Raw genomic sequence first — 12109 nt, 5'->3', positions numbered from 1 at the left:
CTCACGGTGAATCAGGTTAAGGAATGCGCTGAATGAAGATAGATCAATGGGAGCACTGGAGTTTGAACTCATTGGGCTGGGGGTCAGCGGAGGCCACAAAGAATACTTTTGTCTGGAGTGTAAATTGTACTCAGTTTGTTCATCGGGTTGGCATGGCAAAGGGCCTTGGGGATCTTCGGGGGATTTAGCCTTTGAACGCCTGACATGGCTTTCTTTGATCCAGGCCCAGCATCTGCAGTAAACACTGACCTGGGTGACCCCACCTCTTCACCGCTACAAGGGCGGCACGGTGGCGCAGTGGTAGAGTCACTGCCTCACAGCGCCAGAGACCCAGGTTCGATCAGGTGCTGTCTGTACGGAGTTTGCACGTTCTCCCAGCTTCCTACAGGTGCTCCCATTTCCTCCCACGCTCCAAAGACGTACAAGTTTGTAGGTTAATTAGCTTGGTAACATTGTACACTGTCCCTGGTGTGGGTAGGATAGTGCGAGTGTACGAGGGTGGTCGGTCGGCAGGGACTTGATGGGCCGAAGGGCCTGTTTCCGTTCTGTATCTCTAGACTAAAAGAAACTAGACAAATTATATTTTGAAAACCCCTTTCATGCAGTGAAGCCTCGTCAGGCTCCTTTGCAAAATGATATCAGGACAAGAAGGTTTTAGCTATAAGCCGGGTAGAACACCAAGGCTGGAGTAACTCAGCGGGTCAGGCAGCATCTGTGGAGAACATGGATAGGTGACGTTTCACAGAGTGCTGGAGTAACTCAGCGGGTCAGGCAGCATCTGTGGAGGACATGGATAGGTGACGTTTCACAGAGTGCTGGAATAACTCAGTGGGTCAGGCAGCATCTGTGGAGAACATGGATAGGTGACGTTTCAGGTCGGGACCTCACCCAGCCGTATTCTCCATAGATGCTGCCTGACCTGCTGAGATATCCCAGATTCTACGCAGATTCCAGCATCTGCAGTTCTTGGTGTCTGACTGTAAGGATATAAGGATACAGGCGATAAGGCCATGTGTGTATATATTTATATTATGGTATATGGACACACTGATCTGTTTTGTAGTAAATGCCTACTATGTTCTGTGTGATGAAGCAAAGCAAGAATTTCTTTATCCTATACAGGGACACATGACAATAAACTCACCTGAACTTGAACTTGAGGAGAAGTTGGAGAAACCTGGATTGTTTTCTCTGGAACGTCGGGGGTTGAGGGAGAGAGTTGATATATAAAATAATGAGTGGCAGGGATAGGGTAGACAGTCAGAACCTTTACCCCAGAATGGAAATGCCAAAGTGGACTGAGGTTTAAGGTGAGAGGAGCAAAGTTTAAAGGAGATGTGTGAGGCAGGTTTTTATACAGGAACGTGCTGCCAGGGGTGGTGGAGACAATAGACAATAGGTGCAGGAGGAGGCCATTCGGCCCTTCGAGCCAGCACCGCCATTCAATGTGATCATGGCTGATCATCCCCAATCAGTACCCCTTTCCTGCCTTCTCCCCATATCCCCTGACTCCGCTATTTTTAAGAGCCCTATCTAGCTCTCTCTTGAAAGCATCCAGAGAACCTGCCTCTGAGGCAGAGAATTCCACAGACTCACCACTCTCTGTGAGAAAAAGTGTTTCCTCGTCTCCGTTCTAAATGGCTTACTCCTTATTCTTAAACTGTGGCCCTTGGTTCTGGACCCCCCCAACATCGGGAACATGTTTCCTGACTCTAGCGTGTCCAAGCCCTTAACAATCTTATATGTTTCAATGAGATACCCTCTCATCCTTCTAAACTCCAGAGTGTACAAGCCCAGCTGCTCCATTCTCTCAGCATATGACAGTCCCGCCCTCCCGGGAATTAACCTTGTAAACCAACACTGCACTCCCTCAATAGCAAGAATGTCCTTCCTCAAATTAGGGGACCAAAACTGCACACAATACTCCAGGTGTGGTCTCACTAGGGCTCTGTACAACTGCAGAAGGACCTGTTTGCTCCTATATTTGATTCCTCTTGTTATAAAGATACGATAGTGGCGCTTAAGTGACTTATAAATAAGCTGACGGATATGCAGGGAATGGAGGGATATGGATCATGGTCAGGCCAAGGAGATTAATTCAACTTGGCATCATGTTCAGCACGGACTTGTGGGTCGAGGACATTTAGACAGGAACATGCATGGGACAAATTGCCCCCGTATCTGTATCTGTATGTTGACGTATGATCACTACCACTGGTGGTCGCATACGTTAGGTGGGTCATGTGCAAAGTTGCAATTAAACACTCTCCTACACTCACTTGGGACAATTCTTACATTCACCAAGCCAATGTCTGCACGTCTTTGGACTGTGAGAGGAAACCGAAGATCTCTGTGGAGTTCTCTGCCTCAGAGGGCGGTGGAGGCAGGTTCTCTGGATGCTTTCAAGAGAGAGCTAGATAGGGCTCTTAAAAATAGCGGAGTCAGGGGATATGGGGAGAAGGCAGGAACGGGGCACTGATTGGGGTTGATCAGCCATGATCACACTGAATGGCAGTGCTGGCTGGAAGGGCCGAATGGCCTACTCCTGCACCTATTGTCTATTGTCTATCTCGGGGGAAACCCACGCAGGTCACGGGGAGAACGTGCAAACTCCGTACAGACAGCACCCGTAGTCGGGATCGAACCCGGGTCTCCACCGCTGTATTCGCTGCAAGGCAGCAACTCTACCGCTGCACCACCGTGACAGCGTGTAGGGAGTGGGTAGGGCAGGTTTAGAGGGATATGGGGCAAATGCAGGCAGGTGGGGCTGGTCTAGCTGGGGCATGTTGGCCGGGGTGGGCAAGTTGGGCCGAAGGGCCCGTTTCCGCACTGTATCACTCAATGACTCTACACGTAGAGGCTCCAACGTTGTGAAATAAATGCATACTGCTGTTACCAGAAGCAGCCAGTGTGTGGCAGACTTGCCTGATGCAGGGAGACACCAGGAACCTCAGCATCGTTCAATTATGCTTTATGAGCCTGTCCCACTTAGGCGATTTTTTAGGCAACTGCAGGCGACTAGTTTGTTGCCACATGTTCGCCGGTGGTCGCCGGGCGTGGTCTCCTCAGTCGCGCAAGAAGTCGTAGCGTATTTCTGGTCACCGCTAAATTTTCAGCGTGTTGAAATTTTTTTGCCGACAGTGAGTTTGATGCCAATGAGCGTAGATTGACTTCTCCTGACGTTGGTGCTGTCGTAGGTTATCGCCAGGATGACGCAGGTTGTCACCGGTTTTTCGGCGAACTTCCACGGCTATGATGGTCGCCGGCAGTTGCCTAAAAAATCACCAAGTGGGACGGGCCCATTATTGTCCCGTGTACCTAGGTACTGCGACACGCTTTGTTCTTGCATATAAACACAAATAGTCGCCACGTATTTTGGTGCCTACAAGATTACAAAAGTACTCATTGGAGTCTCGATGGCCCGTCTATGTTCTGGGCCGCAGATTACCTCCAAGCAATTGCTTAACGTACTTCCAAAAATATCAGTACTTTATAAGTTCAGCGGTGAGATAGGAGCAGAATTAGACAATAGACAATAGGTGCAGGAGTAGGCCATTCGGCCCTTCGAGCCAGCACCGTCATTCAATGTGATCATGGCTGATCATCCCCTATCAGTACCCCGTTCCTGCCTTCTCCCCATATCCCCTGACTCTGCTATTTTTAAGAGCCCTATCTAGCTCTCTCTTGAAAGCATCCAGAGAACCTGCCTCCACCGCCCTCTGAGGCAGAGAATTCCACAGACTCACCACCCTCTGTGAGAAAAAGTGTTTCCTCGTCTCCGTTCTAAATGGGTTACTCCTTATTCTTAAATGGTGGCCCCTGGTTCTGGACTCCCCCAACATCGGGAACATGTTTCCTGCCTTTTGCGTGTCCAAACCCTTAACAATCTTATATGTTTCAATGAGATCACCTCTCATCCTTCTAAACTCCAGAGTGTACAAGCCCAGCTGCTCCATTCTCTCCCTAGGCCACTCAGCCCATCAAGTCTACTCCGCCATCCTATCATGGCTGATCTATCTCTACCTAACTGCATTCTCCTGCCTTCTCCCCGTAAACCCGGCCTTGATTCCGTTTTGGTTTTGCCCAGAGTAAATCATGTTTCTGGGTGAAATTGGGGACATTCTATTCAGTATTTCCTGATACCAATGTGGGTTTGCGAGGGATAAAACCACAGGTGTCCTGGAGATGAGATTCCATCCCCCTGTTAGACTGGGAGTGCCCTGCAGTGTGGTATCGTATGGACTTCATTGTGTCATCGAGTCACACAGAACGGAAACAGGCCCTTCGGCCCATCTTGTCCATGCCAACCAACATGCCCCATTTACATGGGTCCCAACTGCCCAGGTTTGGCCCATATCCCTCTCAACCTGTCCTAGCTGTGTACCTGTGCAAATGTCTTTTAAATGATGTTATACTGTAGTACCTGCCTCAACTACCTCCTCTGGCAGCTCGTTCCATACACTCACCGTTATGGCCCAGGGGGGGGGAGAGAAGGTGAAGACTGACAGGGGAAGCCTTGTCGAAAGCAGAGGTAAGACAGCTTAGTTTAGTGTAGTTTAGAGATACAGTGGGGAAACAGGCCCTTCGGCCCATCAAGTCCGCTTCGACCAGCGAGTTCTAGTTCTATCCCACACATTAGGGATAATTTACAGAGGCCAGTTAGCCTACAAACCTGTACATCTATGGAAAGTGGGAGGAAACCAGAGCACCCGGTGAAAACCCACGTGGTCACAGGGAGAACGTGCAAACTCCGTACAGACAGCATTCATGGTCAGGATCGAACCCGGGTCTCTGGCGCTGTGAGGCAGCAGCTCTACCGCTGTGCCACCGTTGCCGCCCTTAAGGCGGGAGGGAGAAGATGGTGAGCGGGGGAATGTCACTACTCAGCAACCTCTGCCTCACCGTATGATGGGCGTTTGACGGCACTGGGCCTGTACTCGCTGGAGTTTAGAAGGATGAGGGGGCATCTCATTAAAACTTACCGAATAGTGAAAGGCCTGGACAGAGTGGATGTGGAGAGGATGTTTCCACTAGTGGGAGAGTCTAGGACCGGAGGCCGTAGCCTCAGTCTAAAAGGATGTACCTTTCGGAAGGAGATGAGGAGGAATTTCTTTACTCCAAGGGTGGTGAATCTGTGGGATTCATTGCCACAGACGGCTGTGGAGGCCAAGTCAGTGGATATTTTTAAGGCGGAGATTGACAGATTCTTGGGTGTCAGGAGTTATGGGGAGAAGGCAGGAGAATGGGGTTGAGAGGGAAAGATGGATCAGCCATGATTGAATGGCAGAGTCGACTTGATGGGCCGAATGGCTTAATTCTGCTGGTGGTAGTTACTAATTTACTGCCTTGTTACTGGTAGTTACTGGCCACTAATTCTCTGCCTCAGAGGGCGGTGGAGGCCGGTTCTCTGGATGCTTTCAACAGAGAGCTAGATAGGGCTCTTAAATATAGCGGGGTCAGGGGATATGGGGAGAAGGCTTAAGGATAAAGGGGAAATCCTTTGGGACCGAGATGAGAAAAACATTTTTCACGCAGAGAGTGGTGAATCTCTGGAACTCTCTGCCACAGAAGGTTGTTGAGGCCACAGTTCATTGGCTATATTTCAGAGGGAGTTAGATGTGGTCCTTGTGGCTAAAGGGATCAGGGGGTATGGAGAGAAGGCAGGTACAGGATACTGAGTTGGATGATCAGCCATGATCATATTGAATGGCGGTACAGGCTCGAAGGGCCGAATGGCCTACTCCTGCACCCATTGTCTATTATCTATTGTCTATTGTCTATTGGTACTTATGAACCTCCGAGCCAAGAGGAGGAAGCAGATCTCTGGCTGCCCGGGGAGACTGCCAGCATCGTAGGAGAGAGATATTTTTCACAACAGGAGCCTGCAAGATTGTAGTTCCCACGGCAATGCATGAGATCCACGTCACACTCCAATTACCAACAAGATGCACATGAATAATCAACTGTGTTGGCCTGAGGGAGAAGCAATAATCCCTCCTTTGCCACGCGCATCGATCGCTAAACATTAATGAATAATAAACCTCTGATCTAATTAATGGAACGACTTGTAGCAACACATCGCTACTTCTTAACGAGTGGCACTTCGCTTAGAAATACCCGATTATGGTGTAGGTGGCAGTGGAGAAGTGGTTAACACGTTCTTAGTTTTCCCCACCTCACCACTACCATCATCAGTCTGACCAAGGGTCTCCTATCCATGTTCTCCAGAGATGCTGCCTGGCCCGCTGAGTTACTCCAGCACTCTGCACCTTTATTCAGTAACAACACACAAAACTTAGGTTTGGGCCTCTTGTGTCTTGACTTGTAAAAAAAACACCAGCACCTGCAGACTCCAAATAATGAGGTTAGTTTAGTGATAGAGCTGGAACAGAACTTGCAACCCACCGAGTCCACGCCGACCATCGATCACCCGTTCACACTAGTTCGATGTTGGCCCGTGAATATCCATACTGTCGTAGAGAATAACAGGCCCCTCAGCCCAACTTGTCCATGCCGGCCAACATGTCCCAGCTACACTAGTCCCACCTGCCTGCATTTGGCCCATATCCCTCCAAACCTGTCCTATCCATGTAATTGTCTAACTGTTTCTTAAAGGGATAGTCCCAGCCTCAATGACCTCCTTTGGCAGCTTGTTCCATGCACCCACCACCCTTTGGCCCATATCCCTCTAAACCTGTCCTATCCACTCCCCACAGGCTTGGGGCAATTTCACCAAAATCAGTACCCCGTTCCTGCTTTCTCCCCATATCCCTTGATTCCGTTAGCTCTAAAAGGTAGATGCAGGAAAAATGTTCCCAATGTTGGGCGAGTCCAGAACCAGGGCCCACAGTCTTAGAATAAAGGGGAGGTCATTTAAGACTGAGGTGAGAAAAAACTTTTTCACCCACAGAGTTGTGAATTTGTGGAATTCCCCGCCACACAGGGCAGTGGAGGCCAAGTCACTGGATGGATTTAAGAGAGAGTTAGATAGAGCTCTAGGGGCTAGTGGAGTCAAGGAATATGGGGAGAAGGCAGGCACGGGTTATTGATAGGGGACGATCAGCCATGATCACAATGAATGGCGGTGCTGGCTCGAAGGGCCGAATGGCCTCCTCCTGCACCTATTTTCCATGTTTCTATATTTCTAGTTCTGTCTAACTCTCTCTTGAAAACATCCAGTGAATCGCAGAGTAGACTTGATGGGCCGAATGGCTTAATTCTTCTCCTGAAACCTATGAACATGAAGAAACCTTCTTCAAAGTAGGAGCTCAGTGGGTTGAGCGACAGTCGTGGTGGGAAAGGGATTGTCGGTGTTGAGAGGGAAAGATAGATCGGCCATGATGGAATGACAATGTACAATGGACAATAGGTGCAGGAGGAGGCCATTCGGCCCTTCAAGCCAGCACCGCCATTCAATGTGATCATGGCAGAAGCAATTATCAAGAAAGCACATCAGCGCCTCTACTTCCTGAGAAGATTACGGAGAGTCGGTATGTCAAGGAAGACTCTCTCTAACTTCTACAGGTGCACAGTCGAGAGCATGCTGACCGGTTGCATCGTGGCTTGGTTCGGCAACTTGAGCGCCCTGGAGAGGAAAAGACTGCAAAAAGTAGTAAACACTGCCCAGCCCATCATCGGCTCTGACCTCCCTTCCATCGAGTGGATCTATCGCAGTCGCTGCCTCAAACAGGCTGGCAACATCATCAAGGACCCACACCATCCTGGCCACACACTCATCTCCCCGCTACCTTCAGATAGAAGGTACAGGAGCCTGAAGACTGCAACGACCAGGTTCAGGAATAGCTACTTCCCCACAGCCATCAGGCTATTAAACCTGGCTCGGACAAAACTCTGATTATTAATAACCCATTATCTGTTATTTGCACTTTATCAGTTTATTTATTCATGTGTGTATATATTTATACAATGGTATATGGACACACTGATCTGTTCTGTATTCATGCCTACTATGTTCTGTTGTGCTGAAGCAAAGCAAGAATTTCATTGTCCTATCAGGGACACATGACAATAAACTCACTTGAACTTGAACTTGGTCATCCATCCATGACGGAGTAGACTTGATGGGCCAAACGGCCTCATTCTGCACCTATCCCGTACGAATTTACGAACATAGCACGGAATATCTAATTGGCCTGCGCTTTCATGCTCTGTGTATCAAGCTTTCCTTTGTAAGTAGAATCCATTGTGCGCTTTATGTTGTGATTATTCCCCAGGTGTATCTGTCTCCATGTTCTCTCAGATGCAATTGCAAAGAGCAAGGAGTTTACAAATACCAACGCCTGCCGGGCAGAATGAAATGAGAACAAACATCATGTAGCAGGGAAATAATGTGGCAACAGTAGATCAATGGCAATAAAACATGACACAATCTCCCTCAAATATTCCGAGCACAGGCGCACAGAGTCGCTGGAAAGTGTAAGAATGACAGGAACAATATTTTTCCGCACGCTGGGAACTAATTTGTTTGCGCGATGATTGTTGCTTTTTGGACCGAAGGTGACCTTGAACGAACGAGCGCTTATTCTCTCCTGCGTCTTGATGTCAGTCCTGTCACTATCGTTGGAGTTAACATTCAGGCAAACAAATGATTCCTCGCCAAGAAGTGGAAACGTTATTTGGACTTTAGAGTCAATAGTCCATAGACAATAGGTGCAGGAGTAGGCCATTCGGCCCTTCTAGCTAGCACCGCCATTCAATGTGATCATGGCTGATCATCCCCAATCAGTTCCCCGTCCCTGCCTTCTCCCCATATCTCCTGACTCCGCTATTTTTAAGAGCCGTATCTAGCTCTCTCTTGAAAGCATCCAGAGAACCCGCCTCCACAGCCCTCTGAGGCAGAGAGTCAGACAGTCTTACACCATGGGCCACAGTTTAAGAATAATACTGTCACACCTTGATCGGAAAAATACTTATGCCAGGATCCTCTTCATAGCCTTCAGCTCTGCTTGTAACACAATCATTCCGCAGCAGCTGGTGGAGAAGTTGGAGCTATTGGGGGTTGATGCTGGCACATGTAACTGGGTCCTGAACTTTTTATCGCAACGGCAGCAGACAGTCAGGGTGGGCAGTAGGACATCAAAAACCATAGCCGTGAGCACTGGCTCGCCCCAAGGCTGTGTCCTAAGCCCCCTGCTGTTTAGTCTGCTTACACACGACTGTACTGCTAGACTCAACAACAACTTCATCAACAAGTTCGCTGATGACACAACAGTGGTGGGTCTCATCAGTGACAATGATGAGTCGGCGTACAGGATGGAGGTGGAGCTGCTCACAGGATGGTGCAAATCCCACAACCTCATTCTCAACGTGGGAAAAACTAAGGAGATGGTGGTTGACTTCAGGAGGGCGGGAAAACAACACCATACACCTCTGCACATCGATGGAGCTGATGTGGAAAGGGTCAGCAGCGTGAAGTTCCTAGGACTCCACCTGTCAGATGACCTGACGTCCACCACCAGCAACACAGCACTGGTCAAGAGAGCCCAGCAGCGACCACACCCTCTCCGAAGACTACGTAAAGCAGGTCTCCCCACTACACACCTACGAACTTTTTATAGGGGGGCAATCGAGAGCACATTAACCTACGGCATCACTTCCTGGTTCGGGAGCTGCAAGGCGTACGAACGGCACCAACTAGACAGGATTGTGAAGACCGCCAGCAGGATTATTGGTGCTCCACTCCCTTTCCTGCTGGACATATACAGGAAGAGATGTATCAGCAGAGCCATCTCCATCATCAAAGACCCCTACCACCCATCGCATCACATATTCTCCATCCTGCCATCTGGGAAGAGGTACAGGAGCATTAGCTGCAAAACCAGCAGGATGCTCCTCAGCTTCTTCCCGCAGGCTATAAGACTGATAAATGGGCTTTGCCCCCTGCCAAAGTATCGCGCACCAACCACCAACCTGGACACACTGCAGCAGCTGTCGATCGGAACGCCTGTTGATGTTTAGTAGAGAGTAGAGTGTTCAATTTGTTCATGATATATGTATGTTTATTTCTATTTATTTTTTTACTGCACACTGAATGGATACTGGTTGAGCAATGTTTTTTTGTTTCCTCTGGGTATGTGAGTACTCAGGAAAATGACAATAAAGATATACTTATACTTATACTTATAAGGGGTAAGCCATTTAGAACAGAGATGAGGAAACACTTTTTCACACAGAGAGTTGTGAGTTTGTGGAATTCTCTGCCACAGAAGGCAGTGGAGGCCAATTCACTAGAGGTATTCAAGAGAGAGAGCTAGATTTAGCTTTTAGGGCTAACGGAATCAAGGGATATTAGGGCTAACGGAATCAAGGAAACATGTTCCCGATGTTGGGGTAGTTCAGAACCAGGGGCCCCAGTTTAAGAATAAGGGGTAAGCCATTTAGAACGGAGACAAGGAAACACTTTTTCACACAGAGAGTGGTGAGTCTGTGGAATTATCTGCCTCAGTGGGCGGTGGAGGCCGGTTCTCTGGATACTTTTAAGAGAGAGCTAGATAGGGCTCTTAAAAATAGCGGAGTCAGGGGATATGGGGAGAAGGCAGGAACGGGATACTGATTGTGGATGATCAGCCATGATCACATTGAATGGCGGTGCTGGCTTGAGGGGCCGAATGGCCTACTCCTGCACCTATTGTCTATTGTCTATATGGGGAAAAAGCAGGGACAGGGTACTGATTTTGGATGATCAGCCATGATCATATTGAATGGCGGTGCTGGCTCGAAGGGCCGAATGGCCTCCTCCTGCACCTATTTTCTATGTTTCCATGTTTCTAAGACCTCATTGATAGATGGATTGGCCTGGGGCGTCTACATGCACTAACCCTGGCCTCTTTCCTTATGTTTCCAGATTTAATTCCTCTCTCAGCCACTGCCAAACAGACCCTGGTGGATCAGAACAGTAGACTTAGTGAAATCACCCAGAGAGCTGCCATGGACTGTTATCTCGCTTAAAAAACACCCTATTTACTTCCCCTGAATTGCATATTCTGTAACGCAGTATTAGTGCAGACAGCCTGTGCAGAACCCTGAATGCTTAACACATTCATTATTAAGTGGTGCAGCGGTAAACGGCGCCAGAGACCCGGGTTCGATCCTGACCTCAGGTGCTGTCTATGCGGAGTTAGCACGTTCTCCCTGCAACCCACATGGGTTTCCTCCGGATGCTCCGGTTTCATCCCATACTCCAAAGACGTGCAGGTTTGCAGGTAAATTGCCCCTAGTGTGCGGGATAGAACTGGTGCACTGGTAATCTTTGGTCAGCATGGACTCGGCGGGCCAAAGGGCCTGCTTATCTCTTTAAGCTAAACTAATACCCAAGAGTAATGCGATATGTCAGATTGGGGATTCATATGTGGCAGAAGATGCAATCACGAGGGGTAGATATTGGTTTCGAAGCGGGCTGACCAGAAGATAACGCCGCACGAAATAACAGAATTATTATTTGCTTTCTTATTTGAAAAGCTCCCGAGATGTGTGATAAAACAGCTTCATTTCCTCTCTCTATCTGTCAGCCTTCACCTGAAATGTTAACCATCGGCTCATAAGGGGATGAACACACCCTGAGTGAGCTGGAATCAAAGCATCGGTCCAAGCCAGCGTTATTGAATCATTAGCCTCCCTGTGAGGAACATACTCGTGGGGAATTTCAATGGTCTTCATTTTATAGATGGAAGATCTGCTCATCCCTTAGTTCTCTGTTGGATAATACAAAAAAAGAAAGCACCACATACAGCTCTGAGTCTTATCATAGACACACGATGCTGTAGTAACTCAGCAGGTCCGGCAGTATCTCTGGAGAAAAGGAATAGGTGATGGTTTCGGGTCGAGACCCCGGGTCTATCTTCGGTTTAAGGCAGCATCTGAATGAATGAATGAATGAATGAATAAGTTTATTGGCCAAGTATTCACATACAAGGAATTTGCCTTGGTGCTCCGCCCACAAGTGAGAACATGACATACAGTGACAGTTAGGCATGACTCATAAAATATTAAACATTAGTAATAAAACATTATCGATTAAACATGTGAATTAAATAAAATACAGGAGCAAAAGGAGGCTACAGATATTTGGTTATTTAGTAGAGCTACTACT

General features: G+C 48.3%; 1 long non-coding RNA gene across 1 annotated transcript; it reads right to left on the bottom strand.

Moving 5' to 3' along the window:
- Window positions 1-2253: 2253 nt before the first annotated feature.
- On the bottom strand, window positions 2254-10127 carry LOC116988624. Its single transcript, XR_004416007.1, has 3 exons — window positions 10116-10127; window positions 9199-9200; window positions 2254-2290 (listed from the first exon to the last, which is right to left on the bottom strand). It is a non-coding gene; the product is annotated as an uncharacterized LOC116988624 (long non-coding RNA).
- Between the last annotated feature and the right edge of the window lie 1982 nt (window positions 10128-12109).

The sequence above is a fragment of the Amblyraja radiata genome, chromosome 27 (assembly GCF_010909765.2).
Source record: "Amblyraja radiata isolate CabotCenter1 chromosome 27, sAmbRad1.1.pri, whole genome shotgun sequence".
Lineage (NCBI taxonomy): Eukaryota > Metazoa > Chordata > Chondrichthyes > Rajiformes > Rajidae > Amblyraja > Amblyraja radiata.
The sequence above is the reverse complement of the archived record's forward strand: the minus strand, read 5'-3'. Positions and strand labels throughout refer to the sequence as shown.